The sequence below is a fragment of the Falco cherrug genome, unplaced genomic scaffold, assembly GCF_023634085.1.
Source record: "Falco cherrug isolate bFalChe1 unplaced genomic scaffold, bFalChe1.pri scaffold_49, whole genome shotgun sequence".
Classification (NCBI taxonomy): domain Eukaryota; kingdom Metazoa; phylum Chordata; class Aves; order Falconiformes; family Falconidae; genus Falco; species Falco cherrug.
The window spans coordinates 338,248-364,115 of NW_026599488.1; positions in this window are offsets into that span (position 1 = coordinate 338,248).

Genomic DNA, 25,868 nt, shown 5'->3' on the forward strand with positions numbered 1-25,868 from the left:
CGGCCGACTCCAAAATTCAGCGGTTCCCCATCTCAGCCCAGAAAGCAGGTAGAACAACTTTTGTGGTGTCTTTCAGATGCCTACCGGAGCAATGTAAAAACTACCAGGAGAACTCCTGTCTGGCACCTTCCCCGGTGGAGTTGTGCATGGGGTGTGTTTGGAACATTTTGTCACCAGCCGACTCCAAAATTCAGCGGTTCCTCATCTCAGCCCAGAAAGCAGGTAGAACAACTTTTGTGGTGTCTTTCAGATGCCTACCGGAGCAATGTAAAAACAACCAGGAGAACTCCTGTCTGGCACCTTCCCCGGTGGAGTTGTGCATGGGGTGTGTTTGGAACATTTTGTCACCGGCCGACTCCAAAATTCAGCGGTTCCCCATCTCAGCCCAGAAAGCAGGTAGAACAACTTTTGTGGTGCCTTTCAGCTGCCTACCAAGGTAGTGTAAAAACTATCAAGAGAACTCTTGTCTGGCACCTTCCCTAGTGGAGTTGTGCATGGGGTGTGTTTGGAACATTTTGTCACCAGCCGAGTCCAAAATTCAGCGGTTCCCCATCTCAGCCCAGAAAGCAGGTAGAACAACTTTTGTGGTGTCTTTCAGATGCCTACCAGAGCAATGTAAAAACTACCAGGAGAACTCCTGTCTGGCACCTTCCCCGGTGGAGTTGTGCATGGGGTGTGTTTGGAACATTTTGTCACTAGCCGAGTCCAAAATTCAGCGGTTCCCCATCTCAGCTCAGAAAGCAGGTAGAACAACTTTTGTGGTGCCTTTCAAATGCCTACCAAGGTAGTGTAAAAACTACCAAGAGAACTCCTGTCTGGCACCTTCCCCGGTGGAGTTGTGCATGGGGTGTGTTTGGAACATTTTGTCACCGGCCGAGTCCAAAATTCAGCGGTTCCTCATCTCAGCCCAGAAAGCAGGTAGAACAACTTTTGTGGTGTCTTTCAGATGCCTACCGGAGCAATGTAAAAACTACCAAGAGAACTCCTGTCTGGCACCTTCCCCGGTGGAGTTGTGCATGGGGTGTGTTTGGAACATTTTGTCACCGGCCGAGTCCAAAATTCAGCGGTTCCCCATCTCAGCCCAGAAAGCAGGAAGAACAACTTTTGTGGTGTCCTTTTGATGCCTACAGGAGCAATGTAAAAACTACCAGGAGAACTCCTGTCTGGCACCTTCCCCGGTGGAGTTGTGCATGGGGTGTGTTTGGAACATTTTGTCACCGGCCGACTCCAAAATTCAGCGGTTCCCCATCTCAGCCCAGAAAGCAGGTAGAACAACTTTTGTGGTGTCTTTCAGATGCCTACCGGAGCAATGTAAAAACTACCAGGAGAACTCCTGTCTGGCACCTTCCCCGGTGGAGTTGTGCATGGGGTGTGTTTGGAACATTTTGTCACCGGCCGACTCCAAAATTCAGCTGTTCCCCATCTCAGCCCAGAAAGCAGGTAGAACAACTTTTGTGGTGTCTTTCAGATGCCTACCAAGGTAGTGTAAAAACTACCAGGAGAACTCCTGTCTGGCACCTTCCCCGGTGGAGTTGTGCATGGGGTGTGTTTGGAACATTTTGTCACCGGCCGACTCCAAAATTCAGCGGTTCCCCATCTCAGCCCAGAAAGCAGGTAGAACAACTTTTGTGGTGTCTTTCAGATGCCTACCGGAGCAATGTAAAAACTACCAGGAGAACTCCTGTCTGGCACCTTCCCTGGTGGAGTTGTGCATGGGGTGTGTTTGGAACATTTTGTCACCGGCCGACTCCAAAATTCAGCGGTTCCCCATCTCAGCCCAGAAAGCAGGTAGAACAACTTTTGTGGTGTCTTTCAGATGCCTACCGGAGCAATGTAAAAACTACCAGGAGAACTCCTGTCTGGCACCTTCCCCGGTGGAGTTGTGCATGGGGTGTGTTTGGAACATTTTGTCACCGGCCGAGTCCAAAATTCAGCGGTTCCTCATCTCAGCCCAGAAAGCAGGTAGAACAACTTTTGTGGTGTCTTTCAGATGCCTACCGGAGCAATGTAAAAACAACCAGGAGAACTCCTGTCTGGCACCTTCCCCGGTGGAGTTGTGCATGGGGTGTGTTTGGAACATTTTGTCACCGGCCGACTCCAAAATTCAGCGGTTCCCCATCTCAGCCCAGAAAGCAGGTAGAACAACTTTTGTGGTGTCTTTCAGATGCCTACCGGAGCAATGTAAAAACTACCAGGAGAACTCCTGTCTGGCACCTTCCCCGGTGGAGTTGTGCATGGGGTGTCTTTGGAACATTTTGTCACCGGCCGAGTCCAAAATTCAGCGATTCCCCATCTCAGCCCAGAAAGCAGATAGAACAACTTTTGTGGTGTCTTTCAGAAGCCTCATGGAGCAATATAAAAACTACCAGGAGAACTCCTGTCTGGCACCTTCCCCGGTGGAGTTGTGCATGGGGTGTGTTTGGAACATTTTGTCACCGGCCGAGTCCAAAATTCAGCGGTTCCCCATCTCAGCCCAGAAAGCAGGTAGAACAACTTTTGTGGTGCCTTTCAGCTGCCTACCAAGGTAGTGTAAAAACTATCAAGAGAACTCTTGTCTGGCACCTTCCCTAGTGGAGTTGTGCATGGGGTGTGTTTGGAACATTTTGTCACCAGCCGAGTCCAAAATTCAGCGGTTCCCCATCTCAGCCCAGAAAGCAGGTAGAACAACTTTTGTGGTGTCTTTCAGATGCCTACCAGAGCAATGTAAAAACTACCAGGAGAACTCCTGTCTGGCACCTTCCCCGGTGGAGTTGTGCATGGGGTGTGTTTGGAACATTTTGTCACCGGCCGACTCCAAAATTCAGCGGTTCCCCATCTCAGCCCAGAAAGCAGGTAGAACAACTTTTGTGGTGCCTTTCAAATGCCTACCAAGGTAGTGTAAAAACTACCAAGAGAACTCCTGCCTGGCACCTTCCCCGGTGGAGTTGTGCATGGGGTGTGTTTGGAACATTTTGTCACCGGCCGACTCCAAAATTCAGCGGTTCCCCATCTCAGCCCAGAAAGCAGGTAGAACAACTTTTGTGGTGTCTTTCAGATGCCTACCGGAGCAATGTAAAAACTACCAGGAGAACTCCTGTCTGGCACCTTCCCCGGTGGAGTTGTGCATGGGGTGTGTTTGGAACATTTTGTCACCGGCCGACTCCAAAATTCAGCGGTTCCCCATCTCAGCCCAGAAAGCAGGTAGAACAACTTTTGTGGTGTCTTTCAGATGCCTACCAAGGTAGTGTAAAAACTACCAGGAGAACTCCTGTCTGGCACCTTCCCCGGTGGAGTTGTGCATGGGGTGTGTTTGGAACATTTTGTCACCGGCCGAGTCCAAAATTCAGCGGTTCCCCATCTCAGCCCAGAAAGCAGGTAGAACAACTTTTGTGGTGTCTTTCAGATGCCTACCGGAGCAATGTAAAAACTACCAGGAGAACTCCTGTCTGGCACCTTCCCCGGTGGAGTTGTGCATGGGGTGTGTTTGGAACATTTTGTCACCGGCCGACTCCAAAATTCAGCGGTTCCCCATCTCAGCCCAGAAAGCAGGTAGAACAACTTTTGTGGTGTCTTTCAGATGCCTACCGGAGCAATGTAAAAACTACCAGGAGAACTCCTGTCTGGCACCTTCCCCGGTGGAGTTGTGCATGGGGTGTGTTTGGAACATTTTGTCACCAGCCGAGTCCAAAATTCAGCGGTTCCCCATCTCAGCCCAGAAAGCAGGTAGAACAACTTTTGTGGTGCCTTTCAAATGCCTACCAAGGTAGTGTAAAAACTACCAAGAGAACTCCTGTCTGGCACCTTCCCCGGTGGAGTTGTGCATGGGGTGTGTTTGGAACATTTTGTTCACCGGCCGACTCCAAAATTCAGCGGTTCCCCATCTCAGCCCAGAAAGCAGGTAGAACAACTTTTGTGGTGTCCTTTTGATGCCTACCGGAGCAATGTAAAAACTACCAACAGAACTCGTCCCTGGCACCTTCGCTAGTGGAGTTGTGCATGGGGTGTATTTATTAAAATTTTGTCACCGGCCGAGTCCAAAATTCAGCGGTTCCCCATCTCAGCCCAGAAAGCAGGTAGAACAACTTTTGTGGTGCCTTTCAGCTGCCTACCAAGGTAGTGTAAAAACTACCAGGAAAACTCCTGTCTGGCACCTTCCCTAGTGGAGTTGTGCATGGGGTGTGTTTGGAACATTTTGTCACCAGCCGAGTCCAAAATTCAGCGGTTCCCCATCTCAGCCCAGAAAGCAGGTAGAACAACTTTTGTGGTGTCTTTCAGATGCCTACCAGAGCAATGTAAAAACTACCAACAGAACTCGTCCCTGGCACCTTCGCTAGTAGAGTTGTGCATGGGGTGTATTTAGTAAAATTTTGTCACCGGCCGACTCCAAAATTCAGCGGTTCCCCATCTCAGCCCAGAAAGCAGGAAGAACAACATCTGTGGTGTCTTTCAGATGCCTACCGGAGCAATGTAAAAACTACCAGGAGAACTCCTGTCTGGCACCTTCCCCGGTGGAGTTGTGCATGGGGTGTTTTTGGAACATTTTGTCACCAGCTGACTCCAAAATTCAGCGGTTCCCCATCTCAGCCCAGAAAGCAGGAAGAACAACTATTGTGGTGCCTTTCAGCTGCCTACCAAGGTAGTGTAAAAACTACTAAGAGAACTCCTGTCTGGCACCTTCCCCGGTGGAGTTGTGCAGGGGGTGTGTTTGGAACATTTTGTCACCGGCCGACTCCAAAATTCAGCGGTTCCCCATCTCAGCCCAGAAAGCAGGTAGAACAACTTTTGTGGTGCCTTTCAGCTGCCTACCAGAGCAATGTAAAAACTACCAGGAGAACTCCTGTCTGGCACCTTCCCCGGTGGAGTTGTGCATGGGGTGTATTTATTAAAATTTTGTCACCAGCCGAGTCCAAAATTCAGCTGTTCTCCATCTCAGCCCAGAAAGCAGGTAGAACAACTTTTTTGGTGTCTTTCAGCTGCCTACCAAGGTAGTGTAAAAACTACCAGGAGAACTCCTGTCTGGCACCTTCCCCGGTGGAGTTGTGCATGGGGTGTGTTTGGAACATTTTGTCACCGGCCGACTCCAAAATTCAGCGGTTCCCCATCTCAGCCCAGAAAGCAGGAAGAACAACTTTTGTGGTGTCTTTCAGATGCCTACCGGAGCAATGTAAAAACTACCAGGAGAACTCCTGTCTGGCACCTTCCCCGGTGGAGTTGTGCAGGGGGTGTGTTTGGAACATTTTGTCACCAGCCGAGTCCAAAATTCAGCTGTTCCCCATCTCAGCCCAGAAAGCAGGTAGAACAACTTTTGTGGTGTCTTTCAGATGCCTACCAAGGTAGTGTAAAAACTATTAAGAGAACTCCTGTCTGGCACCTTCCCCGGTGGAGTTGTGCATGGGGTGTGTTTGGAACATTTTGTCACCGGCCGACTCCAAAATTCAGCGGTTCCCCATCTCAGCCCAGAAAGCAGGTAGAACAACTTTTGTGGTGTCTTTCAGATGCCTACAGGAGCAATGTAAAAACTACCAACAGAATTCGTTCCTGGCACCTTCGCTAGTGGAGTTGTGCATGGGGTGTATTTATTAAAATTTGGTCACCAGCCGACTCCAAAATTCAGCGGTTCCCCATCTCAGCCCAGAAAGCAGGTAGAACAACTTTTGTGGTGCCTTTCAGGTGCCTACCAAGGTAGTGTAAAAACTACTAAGAGAACTCCTGCCTGGCACCTTCCCCGGTGGAGTTGTGCATGGGGTGTGTTTGGAACATTTTGTCACCGGCCGACTCCAAAATTCAGCGGTTCCCCATCTCAGCCCAGAAAGCAGGTAGAACAACTTTTGTGGTGCCTTTCAGATGCCTACCAAGGTAGTGTAAAAACTACCAAGAGAACTCCTGCCTGGCACCTTCCCCGGTGGAGTTGTGCATGGGGTGTGTTTGGAACATTTTGTCACTGGCCGAGTCCAAAATTCAGCGGTTCCTCATCTCAGCCCAGAAAGCAGGTAGAACAACTTTTGTGGTGCCTTTCAGCTGCCTACCAAGGTAGTGTAAAAACTACTAAGAGAACTCCTGTCTGGCACCTTCCCCGGTGGAGTTGTGCAGGGGGTGTGTTTGGAACATTTTTTCACCGGCCGAGTCCAAAATTCAGCGATTCCCCATCTCAGCCCAGAAAGCAGGTAGAACAACTTTTGTGGTGTCCTTTTGATGCCTACCGGAGCAATGTAAAAACTACCAACAGAACTCGTCCCTGGCACCTTCGCTAGTGGAGTTGTGCATGGGGTGTATTTATTAAAATTTTGTCACCAGCCGACTCCAAAATTCAGCGGTTCCCCATCTCAGCCCAGAAAGCAGGTAGAACAACTTTTGTGGTGCCTTTCAGCTGCCTACCAAGGTAGTGTAAAAACTACCAGGAGAACTCCTGTCTGGCACCTTCCCCGGTGGAGTTGTGCAGGGGGTGTGTTTGGAACATTTTGTCACCGGCCAACTCCAAAATTCAGCGGTTCCCCATCTCAGCCCAGAAAGCAGGTAGAACAACTTTTGTGGTGCCTTTCAGCTGCCTACCGAAGCAATGTAAAAACTACCAGGAGAACTCCTGTCTGGCACCTTCCCCGGTGGAGTTGTGCATGGGGTGTGTTCGGAACATTTTGTCACCAGACGAGTCCAAAAATTCAGCGGTTCCCCATCACAGCCCAGAAAGCAGGTAGAACAACTTTTGTGGTGCCTTTCAGCTGCCTACCAAGGTAGTGTAAAAACTATTAAGAGAACTCCTGTCTGGCACCTTCCCCGGTGGAGTTGTGCATGGGGTGTGTTTGGAACATTTTGTCACCAGCCGAGTCCAAAATTCAGCGGTTCCCCATCTCAGCCCAGAAAGCAGGTAGAACAACTTTTGTGGTGTCTTTCAGAAGCCTCATGGAGCAATATAAAAACTACCAGGAGAACTCCTGTCTGGCACCTTCCCCGGTGGAGTTGTGCATGGGGTGTGTTTGGAACATTTTGTCACCGGCCGAGTCCAAAATTCAGCGGTTCCCCATCTCAGCCCAGAAAGCAGGTAGAACTACTTTTGTGGTGTCTTTCAGATGCCTACCAGAGCAATGTAAAAACTACCAGGAGAACTCCTGTCTGGCACCTTCCCCGGTGGAGTTGTGCAGGGGGTGTGTTCGGAACATTTTGTCACCAGACGAGTCCAAAAATTCAGCTGTTCCCCATCACAGCCCAGAAAGCAGGTAGAACAACTTTTGTGGTGCCTTTCAGCTGCCTACCAAGGTAGTGTAAAAACTATTAAGAGAACTCCTGTCTGGCACCTTCCCCGGTGGAGTTGTGCATGGGGTGTGTTTGGAACATTTTGTCACCAGCCGAGTCCAAAATTCAGCGATTCCCCATCTCAGCCCAGAAAGCAGGTAGAACAACTTTTGTGGTGTCTTTCAGAAGCCTCATGGAGCAATATAAAAACTACCAGGAGAACTCCTGTCTGGCACCTTCCCCGGTGGAGTTGTGCATGGGGTGTGTTTGGAACATTTTGTCACCGGCCGAGTCCAAAATTCAGCGGTTCCCCATCTCAGCCCAGAAAGCAGGTAGAACAACTTTTGTGGTGCCTTTCAGCTGCCTACCAAGGTAGTGTAAAAACTATTAAGAGAACTCCTGTCTGGCACCTTCCCCGGTGGAGTTGTGCAGGGGGTGTGTTTGGAACATTTTTTCACCGGCCGAGTCCAAAATTCAGCGATTCCCCATCTCAGCCCAGAAAGCAGGTAGAACAACTTTTGTGGTGTCTTTCAGATGCCTACCGGAGCAATGTAAAAACTACCAGGAGAACTCCTGCCTGGCACCTTCCCCGGTGGAGTTGTGCATGGGGTGTGTTTGGAACATTTTGTCACCAGCTGACTCCAAAATTCAGCGGTTCCCCATCACAGCCCAGAAAGCAGGTAGAACAACTTTTGTGGTGTCTTTCAGATGCCTACCGAAGCAATGTAAAAACTACCAGGAGAACTCCTGTCTGGCACCTTCCCCGGTGGAGTTGTGCATGGGGTGTGTTTGGAACATTTTGTCACCGGCCGAATCCAAAATTCAGCGGTTCCCCATCTCAGCCCAGAAAGCAGGTAGAACAACTTTTGTGGTGCCTTTCAGATGCCTACCAAGGTAGTGTAAAAACTACTAAGAGAACTCCTGCCTGGCACCTTCCCCGGTGGAGTTGTGCATGGGGTGTGTTTGGAACATTTTGTCACCGGCCGAGTCCAAAATTCAGCGGTTCCCCATCTCAGCCCAGAAAGCAGGTAGAACAACTTTTGTGGTGTCCTTTTGATGCCTACCGGAGCAATGTAAAAACTACCAACAGAACTCATCCCTGGCACCTTCGCTACTTCAGTTGTGCATGGGGTGTATTTATTAAAATTTTGTCACCGGCCGACTCCAAAATTCAGCGGTTCCCCATCTCAGCCCAGAAAGCAGGTAGAACAACTTTTGTGGTGCCTTTCAGGTGCCTCCTGGAGCAAAATAAAAACTACCAGGAGAACTCCTGTCTGGCACCTTCCCCGGTGGAGTTGTGCAGGGGGTGTGTTTGGAACATTTTGTCACCGGCCAACTCCAAAATTCAGCGGTTCCCCATCTCAGCCCAGAAAGCAGGTAGAACAACTTTTGTGGTGCCTTTCAGCTGCCTACCGAAGCAATGTAAAAACTACCAGGAGAACTCCTGTCTGGCACCTTCCCCGGTGGAGTTGTGCATGGGGTGTGTTCGGAACATTTTGTCACCAGACGAGTCCAAAAATTCAGCGGTTCCCCATCACAGCCCAGAAAGCAGGTAGAACAACTTTTGTGGTGCCTTTCAGCTGCCTACCAAGGTAGTGTAAAAACTATTAAGAGAACTCCTGTCTGGCACCTTCCCCGGTGGAGTTGTGCATGTGGTGTGTTTGGAACATTTTGTCACCAGCCGAGTCCAAAATTCAGCGGTTCCCCATCTCAGCCCAGAAAGCAGGTAGAACAACTTTTGTGGTGTCTTTCAGAAGCCTCATGGAGCAATATAAAAACTACCAGGAGAACTCCTGTCTGGCACCTTCCCCGGTGGAGTTGTGCATGGGGTGTGTTTGGAACATTTTGTCACCGGCCGACTCCAAAATTCAGCGGTTCCCCATCTCAGCCCAGAAAGCAGGTAGAACTACTTTTGTGGTGTCTTTCAGATGCCTACCAGAGCAATGTAAAAACTACCAGGAGAACTCCTGTCTGGCACCTTCCCCGGTGGAGTTGTGCAGGGGGTGTGTTTGGAACATTTTGTCACCGGCCAACTCCAAAATTCAGCGGTTCCCCATCTCAGCCCAGAAAGCAGGTAGAACAACTTTTGTGGTGTCTTTCAGATGCCTACCGAAGCAATGTAAAAACTACCAGGAGAACTCCTGTCTGGCACCTTCCCCGGTGGAGTTGTGCATGGGGTGTGTTCGGAACATTTTGTCACCAGACGAGTCCAAAAATTCAGCTGTTCCCCATCACAGCCCAGAAAGCAGGTAGAACAACTTTTGTGGTGCCTTTCAGCTGCCTACCAAGGTAGTGTAAAAACTATTAAGAGAACTCCTGTCTGGCACCTTCCCCGGTGGAGTTGTGCATGGGGTGTGTTTGGAACATTTTGTCACCAGCCGAGTCCAAAATTCAGCGGTTCCCCATCTCAGCCCAGAAAGCAGGTAGAACAACTTTTGTGGTGTCTTTCAGAAGCCTCATGGAGCAATATAAAAACTACCAGGAGAACTCCTGTCTGGCACCTTCCCCGGTGGAGTTGTGCATGGGGTGTGTTTGGAACATTTTGTCACCGGCCGAGTCCAAAATTCAGCGGTTCCCCATCTCAGCCCAGAAAGCAGGTAGAACAACTTTTGTGGTGCCTTTCAGCTGCCTACCAAGGTAGTGTAAAAACTATTAAGAGAACTCCTGTCTGGCACCTTCCCCGGTGGAGTTGTGCAGGGGGTGTGTTTGGAACATTTTTTCACCGGCCGAGTCCAAAATTCAGCGATTCCCCATCTCAGCCCAGAAAGCAGGTAGAACAACTTTTGTGGTGTCTTTCAGATGCCTACCGGAGCAATGTAAAAACTACCAGGAGAACTCCTGCCTGGCACCTTCCCCGGTGGAGTTGTGCATGGGGTGTGTTTGGAACATTTTGTCACCAGCCGACTCCAAAATTCAGCGGTTCCCCATCACAGCCCAGAAAGCAGGTAGAACAACTTTTGTGGTGTCTTTCAGATGCCTACCGAAGCAATGTAAAAACTACCAGGAGAACTCCTGTCTGGCACCTTCCCCGGTGGAGTTGTGCATGGGGTGTGTTTGGAACATTTTGTCACCGGCCGAATCCAAAATTCAGCGGTTCCCCATCTCAGCCCAGAAAGCAGGTAGAACAACTTTTGTGGTGCCTTTCAGATGCCTACCAAGGTAGTGTAAAAACTACTAAGAGAACTCCTGCCTGGCACCTTCCCCGGTGGAGTTGTGCATGGGGTGTGTTTGGAACATTTTGTCACCGGCCGACTCCAAAATTCAGCGGTTCCCCATCTCAGCCCAGAAAGCAGGTAGAACAACTTTTGTGGTGTCCTTTTGATGCCTACCGGAGCAATGTAAAAACTACCAACAGAACTCATCCCTGGCACCTTCGCTACTTCAGTTGTGCATGGGGTGTATTTATTAAAATTTTGTCACCGGCCGAGTCCAAAATTCAGCTGTTCCCCATCTCAGCCCAGAAAGCAGGTAGAACAACTTTTGTGGTGCCTTTCAGGTGCCTCCTGGAGCAAAATAAAAACTACCAGGAGAACTCCTGTCTGGCACCTTCCCCGGTGGAGTTGTGCAGGGGGTGTGTTTGGAACATTTTGTCACCGGCCAACTCCAAAATTCAGCGGTTCCCCATCTCAGCCCAGAAAGCAGGTAGAACAACTTTTGTGGTGCCTTTCAGCTGCCTACCAAGGTAGTGTAAAAACTACCAGGAGAACTCCTGTCTGGCACCTTCCCCGGTGGAGTTGTGCATGGGGTGTGTTTGGAACATTTTGTCACCGGCCGACTCCAAAATTCAGCGGTTCCCCATCTCAGCCCAGAAAGCAGGTAGAACAACTTTTGTGGTGCCTTTCAGCTGCCTACCGAAGCAATGTAAAAACTACCAGGAGAACTCCTGTCTGGCACCTTCCCCGGTGGAGTTGTGCATGGGGTGTGTTCGGAACATTTTGTCACCAGCCGAGTCCAAAAATTCAGCGGTTCCCCATCACAGCCCAGAAAGCAGGTAGAACAACTTTTGTGGTGCCTTTCAGCTGCCTACCAAGGTAGTGTAAAAACTATTAAGAGAACTCCTGTCTGGCACCTTCCCCGGTGGAGTTGTGCATGGGGTGTGTTTGGAACATTTTGTCACCAGCCGAGTCCAAAATTCAGCGGTTCCCCATCTCAGCCCAGAAAGCAGGTAGAACAACTTTTGTGGTGTCTTTCAGAAGCCTCATGGAGCAATATAAAAACTACCAGGAGAACTCCTGTCTGGCACCTTCCCCGGTGGAGTTGTGCAGGGGGTGTGTTTGGAACATTTTGTCACCGGCCGACTCCAAAATTCAGCGGTTCCCCATCTCAGCCCAGAAAGCAGGTAGAACTACTTTTGTGGTGTCTTTCAGATGCCTACCAGAGCAATGTAAAAACTACCAGGAGAACTCCTGTCTGGCACCTTCCCCGGTGGAGTTGTGCAGGGGGTGTGTTTGGAACATTTTGTCACCGGCCAACTCCAAAATTCAGCGGTTCCCCATCTCAGCCCAGAAAGCAGGTAGAACAACTTTTGTGGTGTCTTTCAGATGCCTACCGAAGCAATGTAAAAACTACCAGGAGAACTCCTGTCTGGCACCTTCCCCGGTGGAGTTGTGCATGGGGTGTGTTCGGAACATTTTGTCACCAGACGAGTCCAAAAATTCAGCGGTTCCCCATCACAGCCCAGAAAGCAGGTAGAACAACTTTTGTGGTGCCTTTCAGCTGCCTACCAAGGTAGTGTAAAAACTATTAAGAGAACTCCTGTCTGGCACCTTCCCCGGTGGAGTTGTGCATGGGGTGTGTTTGGAACATTTTGTCACCAGCCGAGTCCAAAATTCAGCGGTTCCCCATCTCAGCCCAGAAAGCAGGTAGAACAACTTTTGTGGTGTCTTTCAGAAGCCTCATGGAGCAATATAAAAACTACCAGGAGAACTCCTGTCTGGCACCTTCCCCGGTGGAGTTGTGCATGGGGTGTGTTTGGAACATTTTGTCACCGGCCGACTCCAAAATTCAGCGGTTCCCCATCTCAGCCCAGAAAGCAGGTAGAACAACTTTTGTGGTGCCTTTCAGCTGCCTACCAAGGTAGTGTAAAAACTATTAAGAGAACTCCTGTCTGGCACCTTCCCCGGTGGAGTTGTGCAGGGGGTGTGTTTGGAACATTTTGTCACCGGCCGAGTCCAAAATTCAGCGATTCCCCATCTCAGCCCAGAAAGCAGGTAGAACAACTTTTGTGGTGTCTTTCAGATGCCTACCGGAGCAATGTAAAAACTACCAGGAGAACTCCTGCCTGGCACCTTCCCCGGTGGAGTTGTGCATGGGGTGTGTTTGGAACATTTTGTCACCAGCTGACTCCAAAATTCAGCGGTTCCCCATCACAGCCCAGAAAGCAGGTAGAACAACTTTTGTGGTGTCTTTCAGATGCCTACCGAAGCAATGTAAAAACTACCAGGAGAACTCCTGTCTGGCACCTTCCCCGGTGGAGTTGTGCATGGGGTGTGTTTGGAACATTTTGTCACCGGCCGACTCCAAAATTCAGCGGTTCCCCATCTCAGCCCAGAAAGCAGGTAGAACAACTTTTGTGGTGCCTTTCAGCTGCCTACCAAGGTAGTGTAAAAACTACCAGGAGAACTCCTGCCTGGCACCTTCCCCGGTGGAGTTGTGCATGGGGTGTGTTTGGAACATTTTGTCACCGGCCGACTCCAAAATTCAGCGGTTCCCCATCTCAGCCCAGAAAGCAGGAAGAACAACTTTTGTGGTGTCCTTTTGATGCCTACAGGAGCAATGTAAAAACTACCAACAGAACTCATCCCTGGCACCTTCGCTACTTCAGTTGTGCATGGGGTGTATTTATTAAAATTTTGTCACCGGCCGAGCCAAAATTCAGCTGTTCCCCATCTCAGCCCAGAAAGCAGGTAGAACAACTTTTGTGGTGCCTTTCAGGTGCCTCCTGGAGCAAAATAAAAACTACCAGGAGAACTCCTGTCTGGCACCTTCCCCGGTGGAGTTGTGCATGGGGTGTGTTTGGAACATTTTGTCACCGGCCAACTCCAAAATTCAGCGGTTCCCCATCTCAGCCCAGAAAGCAGGTAGAACAACTTTTGTGGTGCCTTTCAGCTGCCTACCAAGGTAGTGTAAAAACTACCAGGAGAACTCCTGTCTGTCACCTTCCCCGGTGGAGTTGTGCAGGGGGTGTGTTTGGAACATTTTGTCACCGGCCGACTCCAAAATTCAGCGGTTCCCCATCTCAGCCCAGAAAGCAGGTAGAACAACTTTTGTGGTGTCTTTCAGATGCCTACCGGAGCAATGTAAAAACTACCAGGAGAACTCCTGTCTGGCACCTTCCCCGGTGGAGTTGTGCATGGGGTGTGTTTGGAACATTTTGTCACCAGCCAACTCCAAAATTCAGCGGTTCCCCATCTCAGCCCAGAAAGCAGGTAGAACAACTTTTGTGGTGCCTTTCAGATGCCTACCAAGGTAGTGTAAAAACTACTAAGAGAACTCCTGTCTGGCACCTTCCCCGGTGGAGTTGTGCATGGGGTGTGTTTGGAACATTTTTTCACCGGCCGAGTCCAAAATTCAGCGATTCCCCATCTCAGCCCAGAAAGCAGGTAGAACAACTTTTGTGGTGTCCTTTTGATGCCTACCGGAGCAATGTAAAAACTACCAACAGAACTCGTCCCTGGCACCTTCGCTAGTGGAGTTGTGCATGGGGTGTATTTATTAAAATTTTGTCACCAGCCGACTCCAAAATTCAGCGGTTCCCCATCTTAGCCCAGAAAGCAGGTAGAACAACTTTTGTGGTGCCTTTCAAATGCCTACCAAGGTAGTGTAAAAACTACCAGGAGAACTCCTGTCTGGCACCTTCCCCGGTGGAGTTGTGCATGGGGTGTGTTTGGAACATTTTGTCACCAGCCGAGTCCAAAATTCAGCGGTTCCCCATCTCAGCCCAGAAAGCAGGTAGAACAACTTTTGTGGTGTCTTTCAGATGCCTACTGGAGCAATGTAAAATCTACCAGGAGAACTCCTGTCTGGCACCTTCCCCGGTGGAGTTGTGCATGGGGTGTGTTTGGAACATTTTTTCACCGGCCGACTCCAAAATTCAGCGGTTCCCCATCTCAGCCCAGAAAACAGGTAGAACAACTTTTGTGGTGTCTTTCAGATGCCTACCGGAGCAATGTAAAAACTACCAGGAGAACTCCTGTCTGGCACCTTCCCCGGTGGAGTTGTGCATGGGGTGTGTTTGGAACATTTTGTCACCAGCCGAGTCCAAAATTCAGCGGTTCCCCATCTCAGCCCAGAAAGCAGGTAGAACAACTTTTGTGGTGCCTTTCAGCTGCCTACCAAGGTAGTGTAAAAACTACCAGGAGAACTCCTGTCTGGCACATTCCCCGGTGGAGTTGTGCATGGGGTGTGTTTGGAACATTTTGTCACCGGCCGACTCCAAAATTCAGCGGTTCCCCATCTCAGCCCAGAAAGCAGGTAGAACAACTTTTGTGGTGTCTTTCAGATGCCTACCGAAGCAATGTAAAAACTACCAGGAGAACTCCTGTCTGGCACCTTCCCCGGTGGAGTTGTGCATGGGGTGTGTTCGGAACATTTTGTCACCAGACGAGTCCAAAAATTCAGCGGTTCCCCATCACAGCCCAGAAAGCAGGTAGAACAACTTTTGTGGTGCCTTTCAGCTGCCTACCAAGGTAGTGTAAAAACTACCAGGAGAACTCCTGTCTGGCACCTTCCCCGGTGGAGTTGTGCATGGGGTGTGTTTGGAACATTTTGTCACCAGCCAACTCCAAAATTCAGCGGTTCCCCATCTCAGCCCAGAAAGCAGGTAGAACAACTTTTGTGGTGCCTTTCAGATGCCTACCAAGGTAGTGTAAAAACTACTAAGAGAACTCCTGTCTGGCACCTTCCCCGGTGGAGTTGTGCATGGGGTGTGTTTGGAACATTTTTTCACCGGCCGAGTCCAAAATTCAGCGATTCCCCATCTCAGCCCAGAAAGCAGGTAGAACAACTTTTGTGGTGTCCTTTTGATGCCTACCGGAGCAATGTAAAAACTACCAACAGAACTCGTCCCTGGCACCTTCGCTAGTGGAGTTGTGCATGGGGTGTATTTATTAAAATTTTGTCACCAGCCGACTCCAAAATTCAGCGGTTCCCCATCTTAGCCCAGAAAGCAGGTAGAACAACTTTTGTGGTGCCTTTCAAATGCCTACCAAGGTAGTGTAAAAACTACCAGGAGAACTCCTGTCTGGCACCTTCCCCGGTGGAGTTGTGCATGGGGTGTGTTTGGAACATTTTGTCACCAGCCGAGTCCAAAATTCAGCGGTTCCCCATCTCAGCCCAGAAAGCAGGTAGAACAACTTTTGTGGTGTCTTTCAGATGCCTACTGGAGCAATGTAAAATCTACCAGGAGAACTCCTGTCTGGCACCTTCCCCGGTGGAGTTGTGCATGGGGTGTGTTTGGAACATTTTGTCACCGGCCGAGTCCAAAATTCAGCGGTTCCCCATCTCAGCCCAGAAAACAGGTAGAACAACTTTTGTGGTGTCTTTCAGATGCCTACCGGAGCAATGTAAAAACTACCAGGAGAACTCCTGTCTGGCACCTTCCCCGGTGGAGTTGTGCATGGGGTGTGTTTGGAACATTTTGTCACCAGCCGAGTCCAAAATTCAGCGGTTCCCCATCTCAGCCCAGAAAGCAGGTAGAACAACTTTTGTGGTGCCTTTCAGCTGCCTACCAAGGTAGTGTAAAAACTACCAGGAGAACTCCTGTCTGGCACATTCCCCGGTGGAGTTGTGCATGGGGTGTGTTTGGAACATTTTGTCACCGGCCGACTCCAAAATTCAGCGGTTCCCCATCTCAGCCCAGAAAGCAGGTAGAACAACTTTTGTGGTGTCTTTCAGATGCCTACCGGAGCAATGTAAAAACTACCAGGAGAACTCCTGTCTGGCACCTTCCCCGGTGGAGTTGTGCATGGGGTGTGTTCGGAACATTTTGTCACCAGCCGAGTCCAAAATTCAGCGGTTCCCCATCTCAGCCCAGAAAGCAGGTAGAACAACTTTTGTGGTGTCCTTTTGATGCCTACCGGAGCAATGTAAAAACTACCAACAGAACTCGTCCCTGGCACCTTCGCTAGTGGAGTTGTGCATGGGGTGTATTTATTAAAATTTTGTCACCAGCCGAGTCCAAAATTCAGCGGTTCCCCATCTCAGCCCAGAAAGCAGGTAGAACAACTTTTGTGGTGTCTTTCAGATGCCTACCGGAGCAATGTAAAAACTACCAGGAGAACTCCTGTCTGGCACCTTCCCCGGTGGAGTTGTGCATGGGGTGTGTTTGGAACGTTTTGTCACCGGCCGACTCCAAAATTCAGCGGTTCCCCATCTCAGCCCAGAAAGCAGGTAGAACAACTTTTGTGGTGTCTTTCAGATGCCTACCGAAGCAATGTAAAAACTACCAGGAGAACTCCTGTCTGGCACCTTCCCCGGTGGAGTTGTGCATGGGGTGTCTTTGGAACATTTTGTCACCGGCCGACTCCAAAATTCAGCGGTTCCCCATCTCAGCCCAGAAAGCAGGTAGAACAACTTTTGTGGTGTCTTTCAGATGCCTACCGGAGCAATGTAAAAACTACCAGGAGAACTCCTGTCTGGCACCTTCCCCGGTGGAGTTGTGCATGGGGTGTGTTTGGAACATTTTGTCACCGGCCGACTCCAAAATTCAGCGGTTCCCCATCTCAGCCCAGAAAGCAGGAAGAACAACTTTTGTGGTGTCCTTTTGATGCCTACAGGAGCAATGTAAAAACTACCAACAGAACTCATCCCTGGCACCTTCGCTACTTCAGTTGTGCATGGGGTGTATTTATTAAAATTTTGTCACCGGCCGAGCCAAAATTCAGCTGTTCCCCATCTCAGCCCAGAAAGCAGGTAGAACAACTTTTGTGGTGCCTTTCAGGTGCCTCCTGGAGCAAAATAAAAACTACCAGGAGAACTCCTGTCTGGCACCTTCCCCGGTGGAGTTGTGCATGGGGTGTGTTTGGAACATTTTGTCACCGGCCAACTCCAAAATTCAGCGGTTCCCCATCTCAGCCCAGAAAGCAGGTAGAACAACTTTTGTGGTGCCTTTCAGCTGCCTACCAAGGTAGTGTAAAAACTACCAGGAGAACTCCTGTCTGTCACCTTCCCCGGTGGAGTTGTGCAGGGGGTGTGTTTGGAACATTTTGTCACCGGCCGACTCCAAAATTCAGCAGTTCCCCATCTCAGCTCAGAAAGCAGGTAGGACAACTTTTGTGGTGTCTTTCAGATGCCTACCGGAGCAATGTAAAAACTACCAGGAGAACTCCTGTCTGGCACCTTCCCCGGTGGAGTTGTGCATGGGGTGTGTTTGGAACATTTTGTCACCAGCCAACTCCAAAATTCAGCGGTTCCCCATCTCAGCCCAGAAAGCAGGTAGAACAACTTTTGTGGTGCCTTTCAGATGCCTACCAAGGTAGTGTAAAAACTACTAAGAGAACTCCTGTCTGGCACCTTCCCCGGTGGAGTTGTGCATGGGGTGTGTTTGGAACATTTTTTCACCGGCCGAGTCCAAAATTCAGCGATTCCCCATCTCAGCCCAGAAAGCAGGTAGAACAACTTTTGTGGTGTCCTTTTGATGCCTACCGGAGCAATGTAAAAACTACCAACAGAACTCGTCCCTGGCACCTTCGCTAGTGGAGTTGTGCATGGGGTGTATTTATTAAAATTTTGTCACCAGCCGACTCCAAAATTCAGCGGTTCCCCATCTTAGCCCAGAAAGCAGGTAGAACAACTTTTGTGGTGCCTTTCAAATGCCTACCAAGGTAGTGTAAAAACTACCAGGAGAACTCCTGTCTGGCACCTTCCCCGGTGGAGTTGTGCATGGGGTGTGTTTGGAACATTTTGTCACCAGCCGAGTCCAAAATTCAGCGGTTCCCCATCTCAGCCCAGAAAGCAGGTAGAACAACTTTTGTGGTGTCTTTCAGATGCCTACTGGAGCAATGTAAAATCTACCAGGAGAACTCCTGTCTGGCACCTTCCCCGGTGGAGTTGTGCATGGGGTGTGTTTGGAACATTTTTTCACCGGCCGACTCCAAAATTCAGCGGTTCCCCATCTCAGCCCAGAAAACAGGTAGAACAACTTTTGTGGTGTCTTTCAGATGCCTACCGGAGCAATGTAAAAACTACCAGGAGAACTCCTGTCTGGCACCTTCCCCGGTGGAGTTGTGCATGGGGTGTGTTTGGAACATTTTGTCACCAGCCGAGTCCAAAATTCAGCGGTTCCCCATCTCAGCCCAGAAAGCAGGTAGAACAACTTTTGTGGTGCCTTTCAGCTGCCTACCAAGGTAGTGTAAAAACTACCAGGAGAACTCCTGTCTGGCACATTCCCCGGTGGAGTTGTGCATGGGGTGTGTTTGGAACATTTTGTCACCGGCCGACTCCAAAATTCAGCGGTTCCCCATCTCAGCCCAGAAAGCAGGTAGAACAACTTTTGTGGTGTCTTTCAGATGCCTACCGAAGCAATGTAAAAACTACCAGGAGAACTCCTGTCTGGCACCTTCCCCGGTGGAGTTGTGCATGGGGTGTGTTCGGAACATTTTGTCACCAGACGAGTCCAAAAATTCAGCGGTTCCCCATCACAGCCCAGAAAGCAGGTAGAACAACTTTTGTGGTGCCTTTCAGCTGCCTACCAAGGTAGTGTAAAAACTACCAGGAGAACTCCTGTCTGGCACCTTCCCCGGTGGAGTTGTGCATGGGGTGTGTTTGGAACATTTTGTCACCAGCCAACTCCAAAATTCAGCGGTTCCCCATCTCAGCCCAGAAAGCAGGTAGAACAACTTTTGTGGTGCCTTTCAGATGCCTACCAAGGTAGTGTAAAAACTACTAAGAGAACTCCTGTCTGGCACCTTCCCCGGTGGAGTTGTGCATGGGGTGTGTTTGGAACATTTTTTCACCGGCCGAGTCCAAAATTCAGCGATTCCCCATCTCAGCCCAGAAAGCAGGTAGAACAACTTTTGTGGTGTCCTTTTGATGCCTACCGGAGCAATGTAAAAACTACCAACAGAACTCGTCCCTGGCACCTTCGCTAGTGGAGTTGTGCATGGGGTGTATTTATTAAAATTTTGTCACCAGCCGACTCCAAAATTCAGCGGTTCCCCATCTTAGCCCAGAAAGCAGGTAGAACAACTTTTGTGGTGCCTTTCAAATGCCTACCAAGGTAGTGTAAAAACTACCAGGAGAACTCCTGTCTGGCACCTTCCCCGGTGGAGTTGTGCATGGGGTGTGTTTGGAACATTTTGTCACCAGCCGAGTCCAAAATTCAGCGGTTCCCCATCTCAGCCCAGAAAGCAGGTAGAACAACTTTTGTGGTGTCTTTCAGATGCCTACTGGAGCAATGTAAAATCTACCAGGAGAACTCCTGTCTGGCACCTTCCCCGGTGGAGTTGTGCATGGGGTGTGTTTGGAACATTTTGTCACCGGCCGAGTCCAAAATTCAGCGGTTCCCCATCTCAGCCCAGAAAACAGGTAGAACAACTTTTGTGGTGTCTTTCAGATGCCTACCGGAGCAATGTAAAAACTACCAGGAGAACTCCTGTCTGGCACCTTCCCCGGTGGAGTTGTGCATGGGGTGTGTTTGGAACATTTTGTCACCAGCCGAGTCCAAAATTCAGCGGTTCCCCATCTCAGCCCAGAAAGCAGGTAGAACAACTTTTGTGGTGCCTTTCAGCTGCCTACCAAGGTAGTGTAAAAACTACCAGGAGAACTCCTGTCTGGCACATTCCCCGGTGGAGTTGTGCATGGGGTGTGTTTGGAACATTTTGTCACCGGCCGACTCCAAAATTCAGCGGTTCCCCATCTCAGCCCAGAAAGCAGGTAGAACAACTTTTGTGGTGTCTTTCAGATGCCTACCGGAGCAATGTAAAAACTACCAGGAGAACTCCTGTCTGGCACCTTCCCCGGTGGAGTTGTGCATGGGGTGTGTTCGGAACATTTTGTCACCAGCCGAGTCCAAAATTCAGCGGTTCCCCATCTCAGCCCAGAAAGCAGGTAGAACAACTTTTGTGGTGTCCTTTTGATGCCTACCGGAGCAATGTAAAAACTACCAACAGAACTCGTCCCTGGCACCTTCGCTAGTGGAGTTGTGCATGGGGTGTATTTATTAAAATTTTGTCACCAGCCGAGTCCAAAATTCAGCGGTTCCCCATCTCAGCCCAGAAAGCAGGTAGAACAACTTTTGTGGTGTCTTTCAGATGCCTACCGGAGCAATGTAAAAACTACCAGGAGAACTCCTGTCTGGCACCTTCCCCGGTGGAGTTGTGCATGGGGTGTGTTTGGAACGTTTTGTCACCGGCCGACTCCAAAATTCAGCGGTTCCCCATCTCAGCCCAGAAAGCAGGTAGAACAACTTTTGTGGTGTCTTTCAGATGCCTACCGAAGCAATGTAAAAACTACCAGGAGAACTCCTGTCTGGCACCTTCCCCGGTGGAGTTGTGCATGGGGTGTCTTTGGAACATTTTGTCACCGGCCGACTCCAAAATTCAGCGGTTCCCCATCTCAGCCCAGAAAGCAGGTAGAACAACTTTTGTGGTGTCTTTCAGATGCCTACCGGAGCAATGTAAAAACTACCAGGAGAACTCCTGTCTGGCACCTTCCCCGGTGGAGTTGTGCATGGGGTGTGTTTGGAACATTTTGTCACCGGCCGACTCCAAAATTCAGCGGTTCCCCATCTCAGCCCAGAAAGCAGGTAGAACAACTTTTGTGGTGTCTTTCAGATGCCTACCAAGGTAGTGTAAAAACTACCAGGAGAACTCCTGTCTGGCACCTTCCCCGGTGGAGTTGTGCATGGGGTGTGTTTGGAACATTTTGTCACCAGCCGAGTCCAAAATTCAGCTGTTCCCCATCTCAGCCCAGAAAGCAGGTAGAACAACTTTTGTGGTGCCTTTCAGCTGCCTACCAAGGTAGTGTAAAAACTATCAAGAGAACTCTTGTCTGGCACCTTCCCTAGTGGAGTTGTGCATGGGGTGTGTTTGGAACATTTTGTCACCAGCCGAGTCCAAAATTCAGCGGTTCCCCATCTCAGCCCAGAAAGCAGGTAGAACAACTTTTGTGGTGTCTTTCAGATGCCTACCAGAGCAATGTAAAAACTACCAGGAGAACTCCTGTCTGGCACCTTCCCCGGTGGAGTTGTGCATGGGGTGTGTTTGGAACATTTTGTCACCAGCCGACTCCAAAATTCAGCGGTTTCCCATCTCAGCTCAGAAAGCAGGTAGAACAACTTTTGTGGTGCCTTTCAAATGCCTACCAAGGTAGTGTAAAAACTACCAAGAGAACTCCTGTCTGGCACCTTCCCCGGTGGAGTTGTGCATGGGGTGTCTTTGGAACATTTTTTCACCGGCCGAGTCCAAAATTCAGCGGTTCCCCATCTCAGCCCAGAAAGCAGGAAGAACAACTTTTGTGGTGTCCTTTTGATGCCTACAGGAGCAATGTAAAAACTACCAGGAGAACTCCTGTCTGGCACCTTCGCTAGTGGAGTTGTGCATGTGGTGTGTTTGGAACATTTTGTCACCGGCCGACTCCAAAATTCAGCGGTTCCCCATCTCAGCCCAGAAAGCAGGTAGAACAACTTTTGTGGTGTCTTTCAGATGCCTACCGGAGCAATGTAAAAACTACCAGGAGAACTCCTGTCTGGCACCTTCCCCGGTGGAGTTGTGCATGGGGTGTGTTTGGAACATTTTGTCACCGGCCGACTCCAAAATTCAGCTGTTCCCCATCTCAGCCCAGAAAGCAGGTAGAACAACTTTTGTGGTGTCTTTCAGATGCCTACCAAGGTAGTGTAAAAACTACCAGGAGAACTCCTGTCTGGCACCTTCCCCGGTGGAGTTGTGCATGGGGTGTGTTTGGAACATTTTGTCACCAGCCGAGTCCAAAACTCAGCGGTTCCCCATCTCAGCCCAGAAAGCAGGTAGAACAACTTTTGTGGTGCCTTTCAGCTGCCTACCAAGGTAGTATAAAAACTATTAAGAGAACTCCTGTCTGGCACCTTCCCTGGTGGAGTTGTGCATGGGGTGTGTTTGGAACATTTTGTCACCGGCCGACTCCAAAATTCAGCGGTTCCCCATCTCAGCCCAGAAAGCAGGTAGAACAACTTTTGTGGTGTCTTTCAGATGCCTACCGGAGCAATGTAAAAACTACCAGGAGAACTCCTGTCTGGCACCTTCCCCGGTGGAGTTGTGCATGGGGTGTGTTTGGAACATTTTGTCACCGGCCGACTCCAAAATTCAGCTGTTCCCCATCTCAGCCCAGAAAGCAGGTAGAACAACTTTTGTGGTGCCTTTCAGCTGCCTACCAAGGTAGTGTAAAAACTATCAAGAGAACTCTTGTCTGGCACCTTCCCTAGTGGAGTTGTGCATGGGGTGTGTTTGGAACATTTTGTCACCAGCCGAGTCCAAAATTCAGCGGTTCCCCATCTCAGCCCAGAAAGCAGGTAGAACAACTTTTGTGGTGTCTTTCAGATGCCTACCAAGGTAATGTGAAAACTACCAGGAGAACTCCTGTCTGGCACCTTCCCCGGTGGAGTTGTGCATGGGGTGTCTTTGGAACATTTTGTCACCGGCCGACTCCAAAATTCAGCGGTTCCCCATCTCAGCCCAGAAAGCAGGTAGAACAACTTTTGTGGTGTCTTTCAGATGCCTACCGGAGCAATGTAAAAACTACCAGGAGAACTCCTGTCTGGCACCTTCCCCGGTGGAGTTGTGCATGGGGTGTGTTTGGAACATTTTGTCACCGGCCGAGTCCAAAATTCAGCGGTTCCCCATCTCAGCCCAGAAAGCAGGTAGAACAACTTTTGTGGTGCCTTTCAAATGCCTACCAAGGTAGTGTAAAAACTACTAAGAGAACTCCTGTCTGGCACCTTCCCCGGTGGAGTTGTGCATGGGGTGTGTTTGGAACATTTTGTCACCGGCCGGCTCCAAAATTCAGCGGTTCCCCATCTCAGCCCAGAAAGCAGGTAGAACAACTTTTGTCGTGCCTTTCAGCTGCCTACCAAGGTAGTGTAAAAACTATTAAGAGAACTCTTGCCTGGCACCTTCCCCGGTGGAGTTGTGCATGGGGTGTGTTTGGAACATTTTGTCACCGGCCGAGTCCAAAATTCAGCGGTTCCCCATCTCAGCCCAGAAAGCAGGTAGAACAACTTTTGTGGTGTCCTTTTGATGCCTGCAGGAGCAATGTAAAAACTACCAACAGAACTCGTCCCTGGCACCTTCGCTAGTGGAGTTGTGCATGGGGTGTATTTATTAAAATTTTGTCACCAGCCGAGTCCAAAATTCAGCTGTTCCCCATCTCAGCCCAGAAAGCAGGTAGAACAACTTTTGTGGTGCCTTTCAGCTGCCTACCAAGGTAGTGTAAAAACTATCAAGAGAACACTTGTCTGGCACCTTCCCTAGTGGAGTTGTGCATGGGGTGTGTTTGGAACATTTTGTCACCAGCCGAGTCCAAAATTCAGCGGTTCCCCATCTCAGCCCAGAAAGCAGGTAGAACAACTTTTGTGGTTTCTTTCAGATGCCTACCAGAGCAATGTAAAAACTACCAGGAGAACTCCTGTCTGGCACCTTCCCCGGTGGAGTTGTGCATGGGGTGTGTTTGGAACATTTTGTCACCAGCCGACTCCAAAATTCAGCGGTTTCCCATCTCAGCTCAGAAAGCAGGTAGAACAACTTTTGTGGTGCCTTTCAAATGCCTACCAAGGTAGTGTAAAAACTACCAAGAGAACTCCTGCCTGGCACCTTCCCCGGTGGAGTTGTGCATGGGGTGTGTTTGGAACATTTTGTCACCGGCCGAGTCCAAAATTCAGCGGTTCCCCATCTCAGCCCAGAAAGCAGGAAGAACAACTTTTGTGGTGTCCTTTTGATGCCTACAGGAGCAATGTAAAAACTACCAGGAGAACTCCTGCCTGGCACCTTCCCTAGTGGAGTTGTGCATGTGGTGTGTTTGGAACATTTTGTCACCGGCCAACTCCAAAATTCAGCGGTTCCCCATCTCAGCCCAGAAAGCAGGTAGAACAACTTTTGTGGTGTCTTTCAGATGCCTACCGGAGCAATGTAAAAACTACCAGGAGAACTCCTGTCTGGCACCTTCCCCGGTGGAGTTGTGCATGGGGTGTGTTTGGAACATTTTGTCACCAGACGAGTCCAAAATTCAGCTGTTCCCCATCTCAGCCCAGAAAGCAGGTAGAACAACTTTTGTGGTGTCTTTCAGATGCCTACCAAGGTAGTGTAAAAACTACCAGGAGAACTCCTGTCTGGCACCTTCCCCGGTGGAGTTGTGCATGGGGTGTGTTTGGAACATTTTGTCACCAGCCGACTCCAAAATTCAGCGGTTCCCCATCTCAGCCCAGAAAGCAGGTAGAACAACTTTTGTGGTGCCTTTCAGCTGCCTACCAAGGTAGTGTAAAAACTATCAAGAGAACTCTTGTCTGGCACCTTCCCCGGTGGAGTTGTGCATGCGGTGTGTTTGGAACATTTTGTCACCAGCCGAGTCCAAAATTCAGCGGTTCCCCATCTCAGCCCAGAAAGCAGGTAGAACAACTTTTGTGGTGTCTTTCAGATGCCTACCAGAGCAATGTAAAAACTACCAACAGAACTCGTCCCTGGCACCTTCGCTAGTGGAGTTGTGCATGGGGTGTATTTATTAAAATTTTGTCACCAGCCGAGTCCAAAATTCAGCGGTTCCCCATCTCAGCTCAGAAAGCAGGTAGAACAACTTTTGTGGTGCCTTTCAAATGCCTACCAAGGTAGTGTAAAAACTACCAAGAGAACTCCTGCCTGGCACCTTCCCCGGTGGAGTTGTGCATGGGGTGTCTTTGGAACATTTTGTCACCGGCCGACTCCAAAATTCAGCGGTTCCCCATCTCAGCCCAGAAAGCAGGTAGAACAACTTTTGTGGTGTCTTTCAGATGCCTACCGGAGCAATGTAAAAACTACCAGGAGAACTCCTGTCTGGCACCTTCCCCGGTGGAGTTGTGCATGGGGTGTGTTTGGAACATTTTGTCACCAGCCGACTCCAAAATTCAGCGGTTCCCCATCTCAGCCCAGAAAGCAGGTAGAACAACTTTTGTGGTGTCTTTCAGATGCCTACCGGAGCAATGTAAAAACTACCAGGAGAACTCCTGCCTGGCACCTTCCCCGGTGGAGTTGTGCATGGGGTGTGTTTGGAACATTTTGTCACCAGCCGACTCCAAAATTCAGCGGTTCCCCATCTCAGCCCAGAAAGCAGGTAGAACAACTTTTGTGGTGCCTTTCAGCTGCCTACCAAGGTAGTATAAAAACTATTAAGAGAACTCCTGTCTGGCACCTTCCCCGGTGGAGTTGTGCATGGGGTGTGTTTGGAACATTTTGTCACCGGCCGACTCCAAAATTCAGCGGTTCCCCATCTCAGCCCAGAAAGCAGGTAGAACAACTTTTGTGGTGTCTTTCAGATGCCTACCGGAGCAATGTAAAAACTACCAGGAGAACTCCTGTCTGGCACCTTCCCCGGTGGAGTTGTGCATGGGGTGTGTTTGGAACATTTTGTCACCGGCCGAGTCCAAAATTCAGCGGTTCCCCATCTCAGCCCAGAAAGCAGGTAGAACAACTTTTGTGGTGTCCTTTTGATGCCTACCGGAGCAA